At 36.4% G+C, this 9,011-nt stretch overlaps 1 protein-coding gene across 7 annotated transcripts in view; it reads left to right on the top strand.

Annotated features, from left to right (window-relative positions):
- The window catches only part of LOC109545559 (mushroom body large-type Kenyon cell-specific protein 1), a 159,936-nt gene that overhangs the window by 113,877 nt on the left and 37,048 nt on the right, over positions 1-9,011 (top strand). Inside the window, exon 1 of one of the 7 annotated variants that reach the window (XM_048666443.1) lies at positions 731-839. The exons of 5 other annotated variants lie outside the window; for them this stretch is intronic. The gene's annotated coding sequence lies outside the window, so the exon portion shown is untranslated. Of the gene's footprint in view, positions 1-730; positions 840-6,166; positions 6,296-9,011 lie in introns of those variants that run through there. One more of the 7 variants, XM_019916327.2, reaches the window with a different exon arrangement.

The raw sequence follows: 9,011 nt of genomic DNA, 5'->3' as shown, positions 1-9,011 counted from the left end.
CAGGACTTCCCTTCTGGCGTTAAAAACTCTTTTTTGTTGACTCTATTATTTTTATGAACTCGTTTATCTTCACCTGCAAGTCATTTCTTTCTTGCAGAGTATTGACCTCCTCATCCTTATATTCACTTGTTTCAAATGCTCCTGCAGGTATATTAACCTGATTTAGCTGCCAATAGGACGAAAAAAGTGGCAACCTTCCAGTCAAACACATCGGATATCTCCAAACAGCCCTGGTAACTTTAATTCCTGCCTAACCGTATTCCATGGACGTTTCGCCTTAGCAAACTTGATCACGCCACTCGACGCACTTTTAGACCGGTAGATAAGGGCAAGGAATTTTCCGACGCCGTCGACGCCGAGCGTCGTTTTCGCCGCTTGGCATCGACTGCGTTCCTGACTTATGCGCGCATATGCAGTCCTGACCTACCCGACAGTCAGTTCAGTGCTCAAACCTGGAGCGGTGTAGCCCTAAATCGGGGTCCACGAAGGGCCTTATTTCGTACAGTAGGTTTTGCATTATTCCGCGATTATAGTTTGCTGATTTCCATTGCGTTGTTCAACTGCTCGGCGATTTGTTCCCACCAAAACCATCGCTTCTTCCATCGTGTTGTCATTTCAGTTTGTCGGTTTTTATCGCGCTGCACTCTATCGATTCGCGACATTACACTTTTCTTTTGCTCCAGTTGTTCCTTCCGTCCCCTTTTACGGGCTACGGGATTTTCGCCGGCTTCGGGTGTTTTGTTCCGCGGGGAAAATGACATGTTTGTTCTTGTTGATTAGCAGCATTTGATGCTGTGCGACCGAAGCGAATAATGTGCATGAGGATACTGATGATCTCGGTTAGTCTCCATTAGTGTGTCTTAATCATTATCATAATTAGTTAATAAGTAGTCAAAAGTTAACAGTTAGATGATGACAGAGTTTGAAAAAAAAGTATTTCAGCATAAGGATGCTAATGGCGAAGAATATAAAGAAAACACTTTGGGAACAGCTGAATGATCCAGATGAAATTATAGGAGCCTCAGCTGTCCTAAGGTCATAATTGATTGGGTTGGAAGCAGATACTTCTAAAGTGTTTGACGAAAGCGGCTCAAGGCACTAAAGAATAAACAAATTCTAGTGTTTAGCAAATATCTCAAAGAGTCAACAATGGAACCAACTCAAAAGCTGCAATAACTGCAAAAGTCTTTCAAGTTTCTTCAAAAAATTGTAGTTTTGCCGTGCAATTTTTGTCCGCAATTTGGATAATCAAAACCATCCACTCTCCTGGTCTAATTTTGTCAGTTTTGAAGTGTTTTCTACAATAAAATCAGTGTCGTGTCCGAAGGGCTCGGCACAACAAACGCTTTAGATGCTAATGATTGTCAAAGTTGTCCCTTTGGGTACGAGACTGGTTGAATAACAATAATCGACAAATAAGTCAATTTTGAAGTGTTTTCTGCGATAAAATCAGTGTCGTGCCCGAAGGGCTCGGCCCAACAAACGCATTAGATTCTAATGGTTGTGAAAGTTGTGCCGAGCCCTGTTGACAACACTGGTTGAACAACAATATCCGACAAACAAGACACTTTTAAAAGTTTTCTACGATAAGTTGTGCCGATCTGTTCGGGCACGACACTGTTTGAAGAGCAGCAAGCGGTAATTCAGACATTTTTTTGCAATACAGTCTAATTTTTTACCGCTTTATTGTCCAATAAATTAGGTCAATTATTGAAGGTCATTTGCTTGGATATTTGGATATTGTTCTCTCAATAAATTGGTACAATTTCAGTAAAACCAACATAAATTTATATGCTTTAGTTCTGTTGTCTTTTGTTGATAGCGATGTGTAGATCATAGCGCATAACTCAAGAACCAAATTCTTTGCTTATGGCTCCAGAGCAGCAACCAAGTCGGCATTAAATTGCGCAATTTAACGATCGCCCAATTTATTGTTCAATTAATCGCGGAAAGTACACAGTGTAACATCTGCAGGCATTACATTGATCATCTAGCTAGTATCTTACATTTAATTGAATTTGATCTAGCGTTCGGTTTATTCGGATTTATAAATTCGATTAAAGTTGTAAACACGTATTACTTCCTGCTTGTCCATTTTATGTCGAAAACTGCCCATTTGTTGAATACGAAAAAACACAGTTGCACGTGGAAAATTGAAGCCAATAGTGATGACAGTGCGTTTTGCCCATCGTTTATATAAGTACTTTTACTTGCTTGTTTGGGCCATTTCGCCGAAATTGTTAAATATTGCAGACTCAGCCCCGAATTAACTGTTATCGAATAAAAACAAAACTGAGTAACGGTACCTGAGTACTCATACCCTCTGTGTTAATCAAACATGTGCAGCTTTAAAAAAACGACTGTAATGCCTTTAGCGGAAGCCTTCAATGTCCGTTGCACATTCAAACCACCAACAGGTAATTTTTTTGGGATTTTAGACCCGGAAAAAATTCCGATTCACTGGGGCCTGTAAGCCCGAAAAACTCACTAGTTTCAACGAATTACCTTTAAAGGTTGTGGCTAAATTCACAATATTAGAGACATTCATTGGGGTTATCCATTTAAGTGCCATTACCGCCATAAGAACTCTTATATCAAAAGCTTAACCGTAACGTCACATTACTGTTCTCTATCTTTCGGTATAATTGCATCATACCTACCATATTGGATGCAAAAATCAAGAGAAACGTGCTATAAAAGACATCAAGACAAACTGCATGTGGTTTATGGCATGAGATTTGGTAAGATATTCTAAGCACAATGGCTGAATTTCGTACAGTTTCAGATAGTCGGATAGTCGTTTTAAGCGCAGTTTCTTTATTATATAGAGTGGGCTAGGATTTATGGAACCATGCACATTGGGAGGTGTGCAAGAGAACCGTAGATCGTTCAAAAGTGTAATCGATGTCAAACCGAAACTTGTTTGGTTGGGCAACAAAAACAACTAAAAGCACTTTGAAACGTTCAAGCAGCACAAGCCAATTTTGTTCTTTGGCTAAGAAGACCACGATCTCACTTAACTTTTCTTCAGAAATAATGGGGTTTCTTGATTGCAGCTACGAAATAAAAAGATCTGGCCACTTGCCCCAAACCGATCAACTCGGTTGCTTCATCAAAATATGAGTCTTACATACACTGTTAAAAAAATCTGGTTGAATTTTCAGTCAAATGTAATTGAAGGTTTTTCCACACACGTAACTTTAAAATTCAGATACCTGTTATTGAAAATTCAGAAACCAGTTATTGAAAATTCAGATCTTCTTCTCCTTCTTTGGGGTTTTTTTGGCACAACCAACTAGGGGTATTTTGTCAGCTCGTCACGTAAGAGGTCCAGTAAGCGGGCTTGTTCCCCTGATCCTCTAAAGTCTTACTCACTAACAGTAATATTATAGTGTTTTTTTTTCTTTTTTTTAGTTTATGTTTACTTGGTGTATCTTTTCAGTCTTCTTGTTTCTTTTTGCTTGCTATAGGTATTATATCTGGCCCAGGATGAACAACACAGCTACATACATATAGGACACATCAGGCATTTTCACACATTTACAGGGAGAACAGATCTTTGACTTTGACAGAACAAATGACTTTTGGTAAAAAAGAAGAAAAAGAAGGTTATTTTTAAAGAAACTTCTTCGCGCATACTCAGAGAGAGCGTGGGCGACCTCTCGCGAATATTTGCGTAATGCACCATCCAAATTATACTGTAATTATACGTATAATACGATATTTTTTGGTGAAACTGTGATAAGCTTCTCTGGTAGTTGTCACGTCACTGTAGAAAGAATAGATCAAGCCATGCATCCGTTTATACGATGTACGATGATACAAGAGTGTTCTATTGGTTGGAAATCTGTTAATTCGTCCATTGTAGTACGAATTGACAGATACTCAATCAGTCCTTGCAAATAGGTTAAGATCTGGAAACTTTTCAGTTCCATGTTATTGAATTTTCAGTTACATGTTATTGAATTTTGGATTTTCAATAAGAATACTGAAAATTCACAATGTGCATGAATTTATTTTCAACAACCAAAAACTGAATTTTCAGTTACAGAACTTACTGAAAAGTAACTGAATTTTCAACTTATTTTTAACAGTGTAGGAACAATTCAATTCAAAGGAAAGATAGCGTTTCTTTTGAAGAACTTTGATTATCAATAGCAGAGGAGCCGGACAGTTTTTGAAAAAATGTCCCAGCACCATTTAAGTCCTGTGTTAACGGGACACCCTGTATGCGTTAATATTCGATCAGTTGCACCGTATCCTGGGTCAGTTATTCACTTTCAATTTCATTGAACATGTACCGTATTACCACGATATATCGTTGACCTGTGGCCATAATCGGAAATGCTATCAATTTTTGAGTGTTTTCGCTTTTTGCAACGGGGCCTTTGTAAATAACTCGTCACTCATTCCGAATTCCAAAATACGGTTTTGCCAGAGGTCATTATCTTAATTTATATTATGTTTCTGACCTCCATTAACTGCTTGTTTGTTGTTCGCATTAGCCGAGCCAGTTAAACGAGTGAAAACAATACGGTCATTTCACAAAAGGCTTTCCTTGATTAATTCGATTTAATCTTTTAGACACTGAATAAACAAATATTGCTTTTTATACGTTGCGCTATGAGCAGAGCTTATAATAAAATGTTTAAGTGATTGGGTCCAGTTATTGATTGAATTGAAAGTGTCTTGAGTGCAAATCCGTCTGAGCCACATCATTCAATCCTGCAATAATTTAGGCTTCGATGTTTTTTTCCTGACTGCGTGTAATTGTTATTATAATTCTTCTTTTAATTGAGGCCTCAATTTGAATTTTAGATCTGATGATGGCGCTGTTGTCTCGCCGAAACGTAATATGAAATAAACATTATGAACATTTTTGTTTCACATTTTGACTGAAACCCGGGAAAAAAATATAATATGCTTCTAATGCTTGAAGATTTTATCTTTATGCTTCTGCTTGCGGAATCTTCAACTCATAATTACCGCAAACCTGTCGGAACGGAATCGTTGCCAGTTACACAGATAATAAGCTAGATCTTTGCGGATGGATGATGGAAAAAGAAGCTAACGAGCGATTGAATATTTCATTTTTTTAAGGCCAAAATGCCAATGACAGAGAACCTAAAAATGCAAAAACAGATTGAAGATGCACATTCTATTTCTCATTGCCAAGTCGTTAAAGAAGATTTGATCGTAAAACTCGTGTAGTCTAGTCAATGTCGGCTACCTAGTGAAGTTCAATATGGCGTTGCTTAACTATACAAGAAACGCTACTTTTCACTATCTACTAAAACTAGCAAAGAATCGGTTGTTTGCCCATAATAAACAGCAAGTGTTATGAAGTTGTCTGCTTCTATTGAAATGCTAACAGGGCTGTGTATACTCAGTAAACTAGTCAATGACTTATTTATTTATCTCGCTATTTATCAGGTATTAAGTAGCGTAATTATGATCTTAGATGTTTTCAAGTATTTGTGTTAATTTATCGATTAGTTTCGTCTGCTTTTTGGAGATTTAGTCATTTTGTTTAAACAAAACCGCTGATACTTCTTTGGGCACTGAATCGGAGCCAAGAATTTGAAATTTTACAATCTATGGCCTCAACACCTTTATTGAATTTCTCTTTTTCATTGTTTGCCGGCAATTAAATCATTAACTAAAATGTTGTCATTTTTTTCTTCGTTGCAGCGCAATTCGGTTTTTAGTTGAAATTTGTGCGGAATGAAAATATCGAATGGCCGGATTTTGAAAAATCACACTCCAAAGGGCATCATTCCCCCCAAATACTCGATAATGATACAAGTAAACACTTAAGCTATCGCGATTTTTAACGGAAATGCCAAAAAATGTTTACCGAAATGCTACAGTATCGGATTCACCAAAATTCCGTTTGTTCCGCTTGAGGCTTGGAAACGATTCAATGGAAAAAATATTCCTGCACATGATTTTGAATGGAAAATCGATCAAAGTTAGCAACGGAAAATGAATTGAAGACTATGGAAAAGGTGAAAAAATTGCAAGAAGAGTAACGATCTTCGATGAACTAGTGAATTTGACTCTGTGCACTTTGAGCGTTTTACAAAATAAATTCGAATGCTCTTGAAAGAAGCATTGTGAATTAGATGATAGATAGGCTGGCAAAAGAGATTAGCACTATCAGTTGTGCATTGCAAAATCCCTCAAATCAGTTACTGAACCAACAAATTAAATATTTAGCCAAATTTTCGCAATTCGCCACCAAAAACGTGAAGAACATTCGCTCTTTCAATGCCCAGCCACTGAAATTCCTCAGGTAAATGCAGTTTTTTAACATTAAGAAGTCTTCACTTAGATGCGTTGCCATTCTTGTCCACAGTCGATTCTAGTTTTAACACAAAACCAGCAGAAGAGCAATTTTAAAGCAACCACCATCTAATTTTGATTCAATTTTCAAAAATCTTTGTGATAAGTATGGGTCACATTTACACAAAATAGTCATCGACTTTTTGTCCGGTAACTGAGATCACGTCAACGCACAGGCCATCATAATGTTTTTAGTTTGTACCGTAATCTAAAGTACAGGTTTCAAGTGCTATTTAAACAACTTTTGAGTTTTAGCAAGAATTTTAAACGAACTAGACCCATTAGATGGCCTTTTATGGATTTTTTTTACCGAGAATTCGAAACGGCACCATTTTTTTGCCAGTTTGGTAAACGCTCGATTCTTGTTCTTCAGTTGCTGCGTTCGGTGCATACGTGTGTATGTGTGCAATTGTATTCATTACTGTAAATGTTGATCGGTTTGTGTAAAATGTCCTAGAATTGTATAAGTATAAACCTGTTGTGTGACCGTGACAAATGCGGCATTATCTCTATAAAGCAGCCGGTTAATCTCAAATTATTTTCAACTTCGGTTCGTATCCACGAAGAACAAACCGTAAAGTGGACCGAGATGCTGGTTTCAAGATTTTCTAATTGGGTGCATATTTTAACTGTTTACTGTTACATTTTGAGGACTTAAAAGTTTGCTTCCAATGGGAGGATCGGAGAAGGACAAACCAGTGATCTTAACTGGAAAAAATTGCTTTCTGCTCCCGAAGAAGCTTAGAAAGTGGAAGCTAATTTTACGGTTTCAGCGAAATCTGATGAAAAAGAGCAACAAAAAAAAGTAAAAGACACTGCTAGTTTGACTTGATTCGGACCTTGTTGAAGCAAATATTGACATTTTGCGAAAAAGTATACAATTGGAGAATCTTTTGAGCCCTTCTAGACAAGAGAATATTCTATTTAAATGAAGCTGAAAAATTTAATTGCAATATCTGCGACCGTTTTCCACCTTTCCTAAGTGAAACTGAGCCCGATTCTTATCTGAAAGCTTTCAGGAACAGTTTAAATACCTACGCTACAAATTAAATAGAGCGTTGCCTTAAAAAAATATTTATTTTATTATTCCCGAATTGGTCAAGTTTGTGGCAATTTTATAAAAATCCAAATTAAAAATAATTCAATTTTATTTTGCTAGTAACGACGAATTATTTCGGTTCACTTTTTTTGACACGCTGCAAATACAACCAAGACATAATTGGAAATGCGGAACTGGTACATAACGAAATTTCAGCCAAAGAGTGTATCTATCAATCTTTCTATCTATAGATTTAACAAATCGGTAATTTGTTACCGTCCGCGTTTTTCTACAAATTCGTGACCGTGGCGATAGAAATTTAGCCGAAAGCCTTCTAGTAATATATCGAATACACGTATTGCTTTCTCTCAAATTTCAACTTTCCTAAAATTTAAATGGAGTGGCTGAATTGTTAATGGCAAATGTTGTGTGTTTAATGTTGGCCATCAATGCTTTTTCCAAAACCCGTACTCGTTTGCAGCCATTAATTCATTAGTTTTGTAAATATTTACATTCGCAATGGGAAAACAGTGGACATTTAGTATATTCGCGACGATTGACTTACGAATTTCTCCAGAAGGCTCAGCTCAAATAAATCAGCTTGCTTTGGATGGAATTTTTAACGGTTCAATCGCAACGCAAAATCCAATCTAGCTACTAAGCAGAAGAGCGATACATAAATGAAAATTAATATTGACATTATTAATATTCTAGCCATAGAAGAATGCTATTTGGCTGTTTCATTAGGCTTTAGCTAGTCATTAGTTGTAAATACCATGTATTCGACAGCATTCCAAGAAGGCCAAACAACAAAGAACGCAATACAAAAGCCGTGTACAGTATGCATGAGTAAAGATTTCGCAAGTTAGGCACTGCTCATTGCCTTATTGCGGCAAGGCCAAAACAAATCATATTTCGCAAAACTGTACTCCACGAAAACTGTTTTAACTTGATATTTTAGCTTGACGTCGAGTTGGGCAAATATCGTTGATATCTACTTTTTAATTCCTGCTGGTTGGTTTCTTCTTAATTATATTCATAAACATGTTTCGGATTAAATCAAATGTTTTACAAACTTCTTTTTGGGTATTTCGCCTCAAAAATGTTTGTTATTAAAAAAGACAGAATTTTCTCACGTCTTTTATTACAGATTGATAAATAGTGCTCCTAATTCGCAATAAGAACAAGTTATTTATCAAAAAGTAATCCAGAACTATCACCTAGAGGGTATCCTGCGACACACTTAGGCTCAAGCTCAAGTAAGAGAAAATTCCAATTAGTAGAGAAATTAATTTGAAAAATTACCTTGACCTTTCGATAGCTATTTTCTGCTATCGTTATCAAAAGAACCTAAATGAACCTAAAAAAGAGTATGTTAATAAATTGTGTAACAATAGTAGGATGATACAGTATATGAAAATTCGCTCTGATAATTCGTCTGTGCAAATTGTCAGTTATGTGACTTTAACTAATCTCATTGTTTAAATTAATAAAGGTAATGTTAATTAATAATTTTGGTGTAAATTTAATTTGGGTGTATGTTTCTCTGGTCTACTTCAGATTTTAGCATAGGTAACCATGTATGACTTAAATTAAATGAACATGAAGCAACACAATTATTTTGATT

The sequence above is a fragment of the Dendroctonus ponderosae genome, unplaced genomic scaffold (genome assembly GCF_020466585.1).
Source record: "Dendroctonus ponderosae isolate FM_Combo_2020 unplaced genomic scaffold, Dpon_F_20191213v2 Dpon_F_20191213_5, whole genome shotgun sequence".
Classification (NCBI taxonomy): Eukaryota; Metazoa; Arthropoda; class Insecta; order Coleoptera; family Curculionidae; genus Dendroctonus; species Dendroctonus ponderosae.
The sequence above is the reverse complement of the archived record's forward strand: the minus strand, read 5'-3'. Positions and strand labels throughout refer to the sequence as shown.